Raw genomic sequence first — 14,765 nt, 5'->3', positions numbered from 1 at the left:
TGTCTTTCACACAGTCCACCTGAAATAGGTCTCTGTATTTAATATTTTTCAGTTTAGTTTTGTTTTAATTTATCAAGATCTTTGTTTGAAGCTCAAGAATAATAGTCTTTCATTTCTCTAGTTTAGTTCAGAGAAAGGTAATGGGTGCATTTATTTCCAAGATCTTTGACTTCCTGAGAAAGTCCACCTCTTACACATATAAAAAGTTGTCATTGTGTAAATTTTGTTTGTCACTGCATAAATTGTGGGGTTATATCTTTTGATCATTTTCCAGGCTCCATTTAGATGTAAGCCCCAACTTTGTGTAGAATAATTAGTATGATTATATTAGATATCTGTTATAATAAATTAGTATTAGTATTGATGTTTCATCATATAAAACATTTCTACCAAAGATATTTATCATAAACTGCCATTCAGTCTGCAGACTCTAAAATAACTCACTTACGTGCTTTTATTGATTCAAGGAGGTAGATGTAACATATTTCAACCTCAGTAATACCTTATATTTTTGAGAGTTTTACAGTTTATAAGGTGTTTTTATGTGAATTAACTTACCAGATTGATGCTGACATTCCTCACACATTTAGTGAATGTGGAATTCCTTTTAATGGAAAGGTTGAAAATAGGGTATGAAGTTGAATTCAGAAACTAAGAAGAAAAAAGCTAGCAGGAGCTCTCCTAGAATTCATGCAGAGTCAGCTACACATGAAGACACAAACAAATCAAGAAGGACCAGATCTAAGTAGGAACTAACAGGAGAACCAGAATTTAAGCTGTGCTCTGAGGGCCAAGCTTAAAACATTCAAAGAGGCAAGGCTGGCTGTCCTACTCATTAGCCACACATTAACCACTCATTAGCCTGGGGACTGTTGACTTTAACTGTTGGAGCCTCAGTTTCATCATTTACAAAATGTCAATGAACACAGTTGTGCCCATCTCCACAGAATTGCTGTCAGTGTGCTTTGGGGGTATGTAATTTAAAATATATATATATTTCAACCACTGGTATCCCATGTTCTGTCTTGGAGAGACCTATATTTAGAGAAAGTCCTTAATAGACTGCTTTCATGGTAGCTGATGGAATCCCCAGGGAATGGTCTGGAATCAGATGGTCAAACAAGAGAGTTATGTGGCTTTGAAAATGACTTTAACAGGTATTGGGGATGAAGATCAGAGATAAGAAAGAGGAGCAGGGGTTAGAGAAGAAAGAGAGGATGAAGACCACAGCAGAGGCTAAGCCTGCAGAAAAAGGCAGCCCCTGAGATATTCCCGGTGGCAGTAGGGATAAAAACTCTTTATATGTAACTAACCTGCACAATGTGCACATGTACCCTAAAACTTAAAGTATAATTAAAAAAAAAAAAAAAAAGAAAGAAAGAAAGAAAAAAAAGAATCCATTTGTAATAGCGATGAAACAGATAAAATACCCCCAAATAAATTTGTCTGCTAATGGCAAAAAAAAAAAAACTCTTTTTCAAAAAAATGAATATATATTAAACTGTTTGTGATTTCACAATTTAAAGCCCTTATGTTACCCTGATTTGGGAAGCCTGAAATACACATTTCTGTTTATGAAGGTGTTTTATTTAGAATATAAAGACATCAGATGGGTTTTTATTATGAGTTTAGACAGGAAGACACTGACATAATATATTAGGAAAGTAAATTTTTAGCTAGACATGAGTTTGAGGAGAAAAAAAAATTTCCTCTAAGAATTCCACAGTTATCATATTACCAGGGATACTGTTTTTCCTACTGGAAGTGGGGCAAATTATAAGATAATTTTTGACTTTGACTTTCAATGTCAGGGTGACTTTAGTTAGCACCTTGATTAAATAATATAAAGTGTTTTTCACCATCTTTGGCATACAATAAGCACATGATAAATGATAGTGATCATCATCATAATTTTATTATTAAGAAGTGGTTTATCTATATCCAAAGCAGCTTTATTTTGCAGAAAATTGGCTTTTGAAACATTATGAGAAGTCAAGTCCCAAAAACTAGCATTTGATACTCACAACACCTTTGTAGCATAAAAGGTATCAGATATGTTTTATAAAGCAAAGTGATCTCCAGGATCACAGATCTTGAGTTGCAGAATTGGAACTAGAATTAATGTTTCCTGATTTTTGGTTCTTCTTGTCATTAAAAATATTTTATAATGAACAGGGAGTTGTGTCCTTCTGTAAAAGTTAAAGAGCCATGAAAGTATAGGAATTTGGTTATATAAATGATATACAGGCAAGCGTGCTACAGTTTTGTTTGTGCCTGTACAAAAATATAAGATAGGACCAATGTTTAACGATCCGGGAGTAGTTTTCACAGTACTAGTTAACCATAGGTTACTCAAAATGGTGAATTCAGTTAGGTGGCAGCTATGATTCAGACTACCAGTGATGTCTGTATTGGTGATAGATTTCGAGAATATATTCTTGTGTGATCCCATATTTTAAGGAAAAAGATTAGATTCTTTTTAGTTTTCACTGGACATTCCCCTAAAAAAAATTAAATTTCCTCAAATGAGGTGAGTTTGCCATCAAAATAACAGAATCTCAGACTTTATAAGGGCCGTTCAGTCATAACTACATACCTTTATTTTATTAAAGCAATACCCCAGACAATGTTGGATAGCTTTTCAGTTACTCATTTTGTGAAGGGAAACATTAAAGAATTGACATTTTATTTTCAAAGAAATTAACTTTTAAAAATTGCACACTGAGGACAAATGAAAGCAAAATTATTTTAAAGAGCAGCATAAAAGGCTAAGTGGCTTTCATTTATGTACTTTTAGAACATAAAATTGCCTTTTACTTCAGCTACTGTCTTGTTTGCTTAAGATTATTTTGTTTTGTTTGTAGAATTCATGAATTTGATCTTTCTCCCAATTGTGAGTTAGAGCCTATCTGTTAAACTCATTTTCTCAGTTTTCTCAGCACAAAACTGGAATAATATTCCCATGTTGTTTTGCATTCAAGTTTGTTGTAGGAGTTAAAGTGCATTAAAAAGTGCATAGTGGTATAAAAATCAGAAGTAAGAATTATACTGATAATGCTACATGCAATAATACTATTAATGGTATACGCATGTAACCTTCGTAAACATAACTCCAGATGTGCAAAAGCACATAGCATGACTCTTTAACCTTGTAATGATTAGGAAGTTATGGGACAAGATCCTCACAAGATGTCCAGTTCTGATCTTGAAAATGGAGACACACTTATGTGGCATCAATAAGCAATGTTTGTGGTTTTCCCTTTCTACTGAGAAGGATGAAAACGCTGTGCTTGGTTTGTTCAAGTTGCTGTTGATTAAGTTAACAAAAAAACCTGACTCTTGTAATTGAAGACACTCACACAAGCAATCACCCTTCCCTAAAGACCTAAAATGACTTCTTCATAGAGGAAAAATATATCTAAATACACACACACACACAAAGATACACACACATATATTTAAATGTAAATGATTAAATGAAAGAGGAAAGCATGATTTTGACAAAGAAGAGACCAGATGCTTAATTTTGACATTTCTTGCAATAAGCCATATTCACATTGTAATTGTTCTTTCCACATTCTCTGTTTAGGGATGTATTCTAGCATGTCTAAATGAGGCTGATGTAGATTAATTTCTCTGTAGGAGTTTGTAGCTTTGACTAAATTTCCAATGGGACACACTTTAGCTGATAACATGTATCTCTCTTGCATTTAAAGGAAACATGGAATATTTCACTTCCTGTTTCATTTTACTGTAATGCTCTGAACAGCAATAACAGATCTACTTAGAGATGGCTGCTTTCAATGCATGTGAATTAATACCCACAATCATAGGTATTCTGAGGCTTTTTAGCATAAGACACAATTACTGAGGTTGGTCTTAAATGAAAATCACAAAAAATATTCTAATACACTGCATAATTTCTTGGAATTCAAACTCAGGCTAGTTCATAAGTTTCAAAGCCTAACGGAAAAAAGAAATAAGGGAGAATATACCTTTTAAATTTTCCTCTAAAATAATTATAATGCTAATTGCAAAATTGTAAAACCTGAACTTTCTGGACCACTTTGTATATAAAATACAGAGAAGCCAAATTTCTGTGTGGGTTAGGGTTTACCTACTCATGAACTTAAACAAAAAATTACACATTTTGAGATTTTCTAAAATGTATACATACTATTTTCCTTTTTCAAACTGAATGCTGATTGTTATGGATAGAATTTAAAATTCTACATACAACTTATGCTTGTTAACATTGTATTTTGTTGTAATAGAATGGTGCCCTAAAGACCTCATTAAGCATTAAAGCTTTTATGCTATTTTCATCTATGCCCTCAGTTATTCAAAAATTGTACATTAGTTCCATGTACTACCTTCCATGGTGGGATTATAATGATGAACCAGGTAATGTGGTTGCAGCCCTCATTATCATACATTCTAGTAAGGGATCAAATATTAATCCTACATATACAGTAGTCATGTTTATTTAGTAATCATGTATGTAATTAATACAAAAAAGAAAAAAGGTACAGGTGTTTCAGCATTTAAAATAACTTGTTTATTATCCATATTTTTTTTCCTGTTTTTGCTTCTCCTGGTGTAGTGGGTTTTTTCTTGACTTTTAAGATCTTCTTCTTCCATGTTTAGAGATTGGAAAGTAGACAAAGGTACTGTCTTGATTTTGGTATGCAATAAGATTAAGACACAAACCTCATCATGTTAGTCTTCTGCTCAATGCCACTCAGTGGGTTTACATTATCCTCAGTATAAAATTCAAAATTCTTAGTGTTGCTTATAAGGGCATTCATGATGTGGGCCCAGCTTCTTTTTCCATATTTTGCTTTCAATAATTCTCACATTCTGTGCTTCCATTTTACTGAAGATCTTTTGTCCACTAGTGTGTTTTGCTCATTTATCACTCAATAATCTTTGAACATGACTTTCCCTTGCTGGATTTCACCATTATTCTGCCTCTGTGCCCTCCCCTAACCTTACAGTTCCTTGTCTACTTTCCTGACTTTCTCATTCCTCTATCCATCTAAGATCACAATCTTGATGTCATTTTTTCATATAACCTTTTGACTGATGAGTCATGTGTAGTTCATTGGTCTTCCTGTGTGTTCCCTTGAAACTTATTACTGAGCTCTCATACAGTGTATTTAGTAGACTTTTAACTTATCTGACACTGCTTTTACAGCAAGATTGAAAGTTAGCTGGGAACATGTACCAAGTCTTGTTCAAAGATCTGTCTTCAACTTTTGGCTACATGCTTAGCATAGAATGGAAATGCCAACAAATCTAGGAGGACATTATTTTACTTATAATTGTATTCTTTATCGCCAAGCAGAGAAGGAGTATTCAATCGATATTTGTGGGGAGTATGGATTTGCAAGTTGATTGGGAGTAAGATTTTTTCAGAGTTGTCTTTGAACGATGTATACGAACTTCCTTGCCTTTCATTTTGTGGTGGTCAGTGACTTGAATACTTGTTTGCTGGTGTATTCTTGGCTCTGTTATAGTATAGGTCACAACAAAAGGGGCTGTATGAAGAATACTTAATTTTTGTGCATACTTACTAATGGTATTCATAAATTTGATGAATATGTGTGCAAATGTTAGCCCTTATAATCTTCAGAATATTCTTGTGATGTAAGAATGTGGTCTTACAGAAGAAGAAATTGGGGCCCAATAGGATTAAATGGCATAGCTGAGATTCTTACTCATCCTCTGACCAAAAGTGCAGAGTCTCCTTTTACTGTAGCAGGCTTCTGACTACCCGTCAAATCATATTATTTTAGTGTAATGTGGTCATTTGAAAGGCTTTGATGAACATTCCTTTATGATACAGGGATATCAGAGGTCCAGCGTATTATCCCAACCTATTCCAATATAAAAAAGCATTAGGTTTAGCATTGGAAGATCTACACACCAGTCTCACCTGCACATGTTATGTTAGTTCTCATTTCTTTTTCACAGTTACTCCAACAATAGGAGTTGTGTGTTTTTACTTTTCCTTGTGTACCTCACAGGATTGTTTATGAATCTGAATTGATATTTGAAAAAAAATCCCTAAGTACGCTAAAACATTTTACATATTATCATCAGTTTCAGAGGCACAAAAGGATTAAATAAGCTAGGGTCTCACCAGTCATGTCCTGTATGCATGTCACAAGTCTTAAAGGGAACAAAGTCAGAAAATGTCAATTAAGATGTACACATGTATCAGTGTTACCTGAAGATGCATGCACTGCTAATGGTGAGTGAAGACCAGCACCTTGATAACCAAGAAGAAATGCATACTCTTTTTTAAAACGTTTTATTTTGAAATATGATAAATTTATAGGAAGTTGCCAAAAAAGGCATGTGGAGGTCCTATGCACCCTTCATCCAGTCCCCTCAATGTTAATAGTTAACATAACTGGAGTGTAATATAAAAAACACGAATTGCCTTGGTGTTTTCCATAGTTCTGATTGCACCAGTTGTACCTGTACTCATTTGTGTGTGTGTGTGTGTGTGTGTGTGTAGGTTTGTGTACTCCATGCAGTTTTATCATATGCATACTTCCGTGCAACCACTCCAAAATCAAGACCCTTAAGTGCCTAGTCACTTCAGAATTCCTTGCTCTACTCCTTTTGTAGTCACTTCCACTCCTCCCGCAGCACCTGCCAACCATTGATTTTTCTTCATCTCTATTATTATGTTATTTCTGGAATGTTGTATAAATGGAGTTGCATAGTGTATATATTTTTCAGGTTAACTTTTTTGCTCAGGATGATTTCCTAGAGGTGTATCTATGTTGTCACCTATGTCAATTATTTTTCCTGTTTAATACTGAGTATTGTTCTATGGTGTGGTTGTGCCCTAGTTTGTCTAGTCATTCACCTTTGGAAGAGCAGAAGTGTGTGTTTTTAATTACAGCAATTAGGAAATGCTGTATTATATTACACTCCAGTTATGTTATGTTAACTATTAACATTGAGGGGACTGGATGAAGGGTGCATAGGACCTCCAGTTTGAAATGATCTTATGTGAAGAATCATAAGACAAATTATTAGTTAGCCCAAAAATTTTATTGAAGGATCTTTTAAGCATATTTATCACATGTTTTTTCTCTGTATACATGGGGAAAATATAAAACCTCATGCTCTAAAATATAGCTTTAATAAATTTATTTTTATAAATTGTAACTCAACAAGAGTTACAATTGATTTGGTAAAGTGTGCCTTTAAAATGCTTGATCCTGAGCTGTTAGTCTTTCATTATTAATGTACTAATGATCCTGGTGGGTGTGTGTGTGTGCACGTGTGTGTTTCCAAAGTGAAATCCTTGAAGGCAGGGGCTGAAGGGTACTCATCATCATATCTGCAAGTCCTAGCACATTGCCAAGCACCTAAATCATGCCCAATAACTTTTGTTGAACAAAGTACAATTCCAGAAGTCAAATGCTCTTGACAGAAGCTATTTTCTATGCCCCTATTATGTAGGCCACTTTAAGTTTCTGTTGAAGAAGCAGAAACTGTCAGTGAAGTGATTTTGTTAAGAGCCAGAGTGGTAGAGCTGGTGGTAAGAAGATCCAATCTTCCTTCCACTAGGTCAGGCTGCATTTCCCAATAAAATTTTGCATCCTTTTTGCAAGTTTTCCCCACTGTATTTTAAAAAATGGTTTTTAAGCTGATAAACTAAGAAAATAATCCTTTTCTTTTAGAAAAAAATAATAAAAATACAGCTGGTCTATATTACTTATTACTTCACTTGGGGGTATGGATGTCTTAAAGACTTCACCAGCTTTCTTACAAAAAGAAAAAAAAGAAGCTATCGCATTTAGAGAAGGAACTATTTGCCTCCCACAAAGGCCACTTTAGTGGTAGACTTATATTTCACTGGCATCTTGAATATAGCTAGCCCCTCAGTCTAACAAGTACTTCCAGTACATTCAGAGTCTTCTCTGAGCATGGACAGAGCATTAGATATCAATAACAGCGATATATTCAAATGGGATTTTTATCCAAAGCCCTTTCATAATCTGGAGCAAAGAAAGTGACCTTTCTAGGTAAAATGCCCTCATAATTCGCTACTCTAATGTTTTAAACCCAAAGCCTAGTGAAGGAAAGTAATTTAATAATACAGCATCTTAAAATGACTAAGAAATTCCAGCATTCTTGTGTGGCTGGTGAATATGAAGGATAAAATAAAAAGGACCACTAACGTGAAGACACAGAAGGCCTTTCCTACTAGATTTTGTAAAAGACTAAAATAGATCGACAATGCTAGGCTTGAGTATATGCAGGGCAAAAAGTGTTGCTACCTACATTTAACATTCTTAGGATTTTTTCCCCCCTCTAGTGTAGAAGATGAAATGACAGAAAGTAGAGCATTATAAGAGTCCCAGTTTCTTGCTTCATCTGAGAGGAGTATTTTTTGTAAGCCAAAAAAGAACATTGAATACTTTGCATGCTAGAAATTCTGTGGCTCAAGGCTGGTGCATTAGACACTGAAGCCCCAGAATTTGCAGGCTAGAGACAAGTGGAAAGAGCAAAGTGTCCTTAAAGCCGTGCAATAGAAAGACAGGACTCTTTTATTTGTGGCCTGTTTATTCCTTGTCTTCTTTTACTGCTATTCCCAAATACAGATTTTAAAACTTTTAAAGTTACTAGAACATATATGCTTAGGCTTCTCTGCTGTACTCAAGATCTTTCTGCGTCTAAGCTTGCAAAATATGGCAAAAGGAATTTGGAAGCTCTCCTTTCCTCCCTTCTGCTATCCTCTCACGAAGGTTTTCAGACTTATCCAAGCTGAGCTGTTATTTTTGATATCAACCCTCTCTAAAATAACCTTTCAAAGATTTTAAGTGTAAATGAATCACATGAGTTCACATACTCATATAAATGGCATTTTTTCTGCAAAATAAATAACACAAATAAGATTAAAGGATAAAAGTGTTTGGTTTACATTTACTGTGAATGAGATCTGGTCCAAAATGCTTAAAACTAATTCCAGCCACCAGCCATCTGACAAGCTCTCACAACTTCTTCTCTTCTAATTCAAAATTTCCGTTCATTGGCACAAACTTTGGAATCAACTCTTCGGAATGAATTTCTATGAATGGTTTGGCATATTTTTGAATGGTATCTACTGAATGAAGCAACTATATGAGTATAATACACTGCACCTGTTATGAACTGGCTTAAAAAAATACCACCAAGTGCTATAAAAAAGCAATTCTACTGAGTAGGAATGAACGTTGATAAGAGATATTAACATTTACAGTCAGGAAACCTGAATTGAGCAGGTGTTACTAAACTAAATGGAGTGAATTCATAAACTTCCAGCAATAGATCATCTTGGAGTACATCACTTCAGATAAAAAGAAAACTTTCTCTAGGGCAAGAAACCAATTAATGCTCTATAGTTGGATTTTAGATCTAATATCACCAGATGATACTGATAAGTTACACTGGAGAATGTGTATGAATACGTGGGCATAGTTAACTTTTTTTCAATTAAGAACAAGTGGATTGATGTCACTCTACAGGAAAAGAATATGTTACTAGGATTCTACCCCATAGCTATGCCACATGGTGTCTTCTACTTTGCCCTAAATGAAAAATGTGATGAAGATGCATTTTATTAAAAGCTTAAAGTCTTCTATACAATACAGCATTTATCTCTTTCAGATATGGAAATGCCAATTCAAAAGGAAAATAATTACTTGTAGAGAATTCATGGTGTCCTAGTTGATCCTACCTTCTACACATTCTTCTGATCATTGCTCTTCTCTCCATTTTTACTTCTGCTACATTAATTCAACTTTTAATATTTTCAAAAGTATTAAATCAATAATTTGGCTCTTTGGAGCTGCCAAAATACTCTTTTCTAAAATCAAATTGTATCCCTCCCTGTATTATATCCTTTAGTAGCTCCTCCAATGTCTCAAGGGTAATATCTGCACTTTTTATCTTTTGGTTTTTGGACCATCCCTATGATAGACACACTAATATTCCCCCAAAGAAGTCTCTACTCTGATCCCCAGAGCCCATAAATATGTCACCTTATATGGCAAAAGGGTCTTGACTTTGTTATCCTGAATGATCCAGGTGAGTCCAATGTAATCACAAGGCTCCTGGTAAGCGAGAAGCAAAAAGCTCAAAATGAAAAAGGAGATTTACCATTTGACCCAGCCATCCCATTACTGGGTGTATACCCAAAGGATTGTAAATCATGCTGCTATAAAGACACATGCACACGTATGTTTATTGCGGCACTATTCACAATAGCAAAGACTGGGAACCAACCCAAAAGTCCATCAATGATAGACTGGATTAAGAAAATGTGGCACATATACACCATGGAATACTATGCAGCCATAAAAAAGGATGAGTTCATGTCCTTTGTAGGGACATGGATGAAGCTGGAAACCATCATTCTCAGCAAACTATCGCAAGGACAAAAAACCAAACACCGCATGTTCTCACTCATAGGTGGGAATTGAACAATGAGAACACTTGGACACAGGAAGGAGAACATCACACACCGGGGCCTGTTGTGGGGTGGGGGGAGGGGGAGGGATAGCATCAGGAGATATACCTAATGCTAAATGACGAGTTAATGGGTGCAGAACACCAACATGGCACATGTATACATATGTAACAAACCTGCACGTCGTGCACATATACCCTAGAACTTAAAGTATAAGTAAAAAAAAAAAAAAAAAAAGAAAAAGGAGATTTGACAATAGAACCAGTTTGGAGTAATGCGCTTTGAAGATGCAGAAAAGAGCCCAAAGCCAAGGAATGACGAAGGTCTCTAGAAGCTGGAAAAGACAAAAATATAATTCCTTCCTGAAGCCTCCAGAGGCATGAAGCTTTGCTAACACCTTGATTTTGCACTTCTGACCTTCCAGAACTGTGAGAGAATACAAATTTGTGTTGTTTTGAGCCACTAACTTTGTAGTAATTAATTATAACATCAGGAGGAAGCTAATACAATGTCTAGGAGCTGGGACACCATGGGAGCTCAATACATATTAGATAAATGAATGAAAAAATTAATGAAGCACATCAGTATCCATAAAACCTTGTTTCTTTATGGTTTTCTCTTACGTGTTGTTGTATTGGATGGCAATTCTGTGAGTAAGATTACAATGAAATAGAGGTTTCCATCCCTGGAGAAATATGTGCTTTCAAGCTGCAATTTGAATATTTGACATGGAAAGTCTAGGTATTTTATTCATCACAGAGATGTATGAGGCATATAAATACACATTGTGGCTGAGAGTGCATTCTCTAGAGTCAGCCTGCCTGGATTCAAATTCTAGTTCTACTGCTAACTGGCTACGTAGCCCTGTGTAAGGTTTTCAACCAAGTTATGCCTTAGTTTTCTCTCTATTTAATTCCTACATGAGAAGGATTTTATGAGAATTAAATAAAATAAAACATAAGGAATATAAAACTGTGTCTGGCTTATAGTAAGCACTCAATACATTTTAAGCCTTATTATTATTATTCCTGTTATTATTATTATTTTTGGGGTTTGTTCTATAGGACTCTAATCACATTTTGGTTTTCAAAAGTGTTAAGAACTCAATTGTACTTATTCAACAAACACTCCCTCTGGATATATTTTCGTCTAATGGCTTGACAGTTGCTTGTATATAGGCCATATTCTGAAATTATGTTTTTCAATAATAAAAGTGATATCATTTTGATGTTACAATTTACCACTTGGGTGCAGTAAAATGGAAATATTTTCCCAGTAAATTATTTATAGTGTTTGTCATTTGAATTATTCAAAGGAGAGGAAGTTCAGTAAATAGTAAGACTAGTGTTCATATCTAGTCTTACTATCCCTGACCGAACGTACTGACTTGAGCAGGATTGTTAAATGAAACACTGTTTAAATGGAAAGTGAAACCCTTGATAGCTACAAAGAACTCAAACAAAAAATTTTCTATAGACAGCTTTCTTTTCATGAATACAATGAGACAATATTTGTATTATTGTTTTAACCTAGTGTTTATGAGTTTGGGGCTTGGCAGTTTTCCTAACTATTGTTCTGTTCCTGATTGAAAACCTGGAATTCATCTACTTTACATGAATTGTTCCATTCAGATATAACAGTCTCTGCAGTGTTTGATTTTACTGGCTTAGGTCATTCACGCTGCTGCTGGTGGGGCTGCATATGGCAACATAAAATGAACACACGATTAACTTTTACTAAATTACAGACATTGACAGTGAAATGTAAACCATCATATATACTACTCAGATTCAGTTAGTTAAAGAAGACCCCATAAAAACAGCTTGAGTCTGTCTGTTCGTTTTAGTTTTGTTTTTCTTTTATAAAATAAATACTTTTAAGAAATACATTTTAAGCCTTAATGTACACTGATACGTTTACATATGCATATTGGTGTTCTTGTAAGGAACTACTATTCTCTTGACCACATTGTCAAATAAGAAATAGCTATATCTAAACTTTCCAGATTTTTCTTTGATAGAATTATTTTTTCAACCTCATGTATGCAGCACTTAACTAGGTCTGATATTTGATACAATCCCATCTTTCCAGTGGAAACTATATTTTTATGTAAATCTGTTAATTAAAATTTATTATTACTCTTCTTTTTGAACACATTATTTTATCCATTGTTCATTTATTTATTCAATCGTCACTCTTATCTTTTCCAACTTTACACTAAATATTAGACATACACTGACAGTGTCACAAAACCCTGAAGTCAAAAAGTTCTGACTGTATTATACCATTCTCTTTATACTGTATTACCAAAAAAATTATCTTTGCCATGTAAATTTTACTTTTGCTATACAGAATCAATGTGGGTTGTAGAGAAGCCATTTGGAAAAACACTTGGATTAGAATAATTTTAGGTTTTCTGGTCTGTTGCATACCAAGCAAAGGAAGGTAATTAGCTCTGTGCACCCTGTACATCGTGGGAACATATTTACATACGAAAATAAACCAAGATGCTTAAAGAAGCAAATACTGTTTCAGTTACCATATTAATCAGCTTGAAATATAGTTTGTTCATATTATTCTTAGCATAAAAGTATTCAATGTCTCCTTACTTGTGATTAAATCAACTACGTTCAATAAACATTTATTAACAACTACTGTGTTCAAGGCATTTTGCTGACTGTTACATGCCATAGCCACCAGGTCTTAGTAAAACTTGCAATCGGAATATGGGGTTTTGAGGAATGATAGAATAAGAAAAGTAGATAAAAATAAGTTTAGAAGATAGGTTTAAGTAATATGCTTTGTGTTTTCAATGTAGTATTGGCTGGGAGAATGGGGAAAAGCATCTTAGTGACATGGGTCTCTTTGGATAATTAGCATTTTAGTGCTCTACACAGTCAGAGAAACTTCTCTAGTAACAAACTGTAGAAATGATCCCTGAAAGTATAGTCTTGGATAATTAGCATTTTAATGACTGAGATAGAAAGGTGAAGTAGATGGTATTTGATACGGTTTGGCTGTGTCCCCACCCACATCTCACCTTGAACTGTAATAATCCCTACATGTTAAGGGTAAGGCCAGGTGGAGATAATTGAAGCATAAGGGCAGTTTCCCCCATACTGTTCTCATGGTAGTGAATAAGTCTCAGGAGATCTGACGGTTACATAAATGGGAATTCCCCTGCACAAGCTCTCTCCTGTCTGCTGCCATGTAAGACGTGACTTTGTTCCTTAATCGCTTTCCGTCATGATTGTGAGGCCTCCCCAGCTATGCAGAACTGTGAGTTTATGAAACCTTTTTCCTTTATAAATTACCCAGTCCCAAATGTGTCTTTATTAGCAGCGTGAGAACAGACTAATACAGTATTGCAGTGAAAATATTCACCACTTCTCCATACTGGGCCAGTACATGGAGAGGTATTATACTCCTTACTCCATTTAGGTTGGATTTTGTCAAATAACTGCCTTTCGTTAATAAAATGTTCACCATTTCCAAGAAAAAGCTTTCAGAGTCCCACCATCTCTCTGTTCCTTCTGCCAAGTGACTGTTGTGTTCTAGAGAGGAGTTGCTCTATTAGCTTATTCTGAGAATGGAGGGGCAAGGAACAAAGCCACAGGCAAACATGATAAGCAGGAATGTGAGTGGGAAATACACCTCTGTGGTTTTAAACCACTAAGGTTTGGAATCTATTCATCACTAGAGAAAAATGTTGTTTAAACTGACTGATACAGGAACAGGACATTCTGGAAGATGCTACAAACACACACAGAAGGCATAGAGACAGAAAATTAAACAGCATTTGATTTAGAGACAAAGAGAGTAAGGGAATTGTGCATAGAAGTGTAGTTTGTATTCACATTGCAGAGGACCCTATGAGTCTGAATGCTAGAACTAGTAGTAGTTAATAACTAACTTAATAGGCAATAGGTAAATAATAGATGATTAAACTAGAAAAATGGCTTCTTAGAGCTACACTTCAAGAAACATTTCTCTGACAGCTGAATGCAGGAGGTATTGCGAACAGAAATGGGAAGTAGATTTTTGGAAAGACTATTCACTTGGCTATATTTACTAAGCACATCTCCTATGTCAGACGTTGAGAGGGGCATAGGTGGTAGAATGAAGAAGCGATCCTTGCTTTCACAAAAGTTACATTTTAGTAGACAAGACAACTATTAAATAATAAAACAAGTAAATAATATAATTTCCTACTGTTAAAAGTGCTAGGAAAAAAACAGAATGTTATGAGAGTGAATGACAGAGAAAATTTACTCAGGACCATAAGGAC

The 14,765-nt window shown here is 34.8% G+C and overlaps 1 pseudogene; it reads right to left on the bottom strand.

Moving 5' to 3' along the window:
* Positions 1-13,351: 13,351 nt before the first annotated feature.
* Positions 13,352-13,430, bottom strand: LOC112437132 (small nucleolar RNA U3; annotated as a pseudogene).
* Positions 13,431-14,765: the final 1,335 nt, after the last annotated feature.

Source organism: Pan paniscus, chromosome 15 (genome assembly GCF_029289425.2).
Source record: "Pan paniscus chromosome 15, NHGRI_mPanPan1-v2.0_pri, whole genome shotgun sequence".
NCBI lineage: Eukaryota > Metazoa > Chordata > Mammalia > Primates > Hominidae > Pan > Pan paniscus.
Note: the sequence above shows the minus strand (reverse complement) of the source record. Positions and strands in the feature narration are given on the sequence as shown.